This window comes from Anneissia japonica, unplaced genomic scaffold, assembly GCF_011630105.1.
Source record: "Anneissia japonica isolate Jap-2015-1 unplaced genomic scaffold, ASM1163010v1 scaffold287819_len434453_cov191, whole genome shotgun sequence".
In the NCBI taxonomy this organism is placed as follows: Eukaryota; Metazoa; Echinodermata; class Crinoidea; order Comatulida; family Comatulidae; genus Anneissia; species Anneissia japonica.
Window position 1 is genome coordinate 133,537 of NW_022713610.1, and position 1,356 is coordinate 134,892.

Below are 1,356 nucleotides of genomic sequence, written 5' to 3' on the forward strand. Positions count from 1 at the left end.
ACTATATATAAAAAGATTGTAAAGCGCTTTGATCATTTTTTTGGAAAGGCGCTATAGAAATTCTTTATATTATTTATATAATTTTAATTATATATATTGTTTTATATACATTATGCGCTTTTTGTATATAATATCTATGTATTAACTGTTAATAAATTAGCGTCTTTAAGTGATACGTTACAGAAGATACCGTAAGGCATGACCAAAAGCGTTTGTGAATAAATATTAATTTTTGCAAATATATGTGTTCCTTAGTTTATCAATAAATACTTGTTTATGAATTAAATACATATGGATGAGTTTAGATGAAGAGCCAAGATGACGTGGAAAATACTGTTTTCATAAGAAGCATATTTTAGTAAACATGCTAAAAGTAATCAGTGCCAAATACTTCTTTTCAAATCTGTCAAAATTGGCACATACAAATATAAGACATAAATATATAAGACGATATATTCGTTTGGATTTCGAATCTATTTTCTGGCACCTTTGCAAAACGAATTGCTATATCCGGCCTATCTTGTACCCAGAACAGTAAAGTAAATACAAAACTACAAACATCTTTTAGAAAATATTGGCAGGCCTATAATGGTATAAAAATAAATTAAAGATGCATATAAACAGTCATTAATCAGAAATAAACAATTACCTTATACTGTACCTGCGTGGATTTACTAGGAAGTGGGGGTGGGGGTGCACGGGGGCCCGTTCCTACGTTTTGTCAGTAAATTTTTAAAATTTCAATGCATATCAATGTTACTGTGTCACGCTAGTCCTCACATAGGCAGTGTACCAAAAAGTGAAATAACCCATGTGGACACATGATCATATTATACACCTCCCTTTGTAATAATGGCTGCTATAAAGAACAACATTTCAGTGAGTATGCGCACGTCTCATTGATTCTCAGACTTTAAGCCTATTTCAAATTCTCGACTATTAAGTTCATCCATTACCGTATTTTAAATTAACAAAGAATTGTTTTGTCAACCATTTTTCTCTTTTTTTTTTTTTTTTTAACAATGCACAAATCTGAACTGAACGATAGAGGGCGATATCTGTTGATAGGGTGCGTGTGTTTCCCTCGTTCTCGAACAAAAACGTTGGTATCGTTCCTTCCTGGCTGGGCCTAGTAGCAAGGTGGTCAGTTAATATTGTGGTTAGGGGAAAAATAAATACACGTTTAGTGGTGAGTATTTTACTTTCTATAAAGCCAATGTTGATGAAACGGTATCAAGATCCAGCGAATGTATTTGTTCGTGTTTATAATTCATTAATTGTATTTGGCCTTTGTTGGTATTGAAAGGAAGTAAGTAGGCTAGGCCCCTGCCCTAGCTAGGCCTAGGATACACATCT

At 33.0% G+C, this 1,356-nt stretch overlaps 1 protein-coding gene across 1 annotated transcript in view; it reads left to right on the plus strand.

Annotated features, from left to right (window-relative positions):
* Positions 1 to 1,033: 1,033 nt before the first annotated feature.
* The window catches only part of LOC117108512 (elongin-C), a 5,212-nt gene continuing 4,889 nt past the window's right edge, over positions 1,034 to 1,356 (plus strand). Inside the window, exon 1 of the mRNA XM_033250531.1 lies at positions 1,034 to 1,189. The gene's annotated coding sequence lies outside the window, so the exon portion shown is untranslated. The remainder of the gene's footprint in view (positions 1,190 to 1,356) is intronic.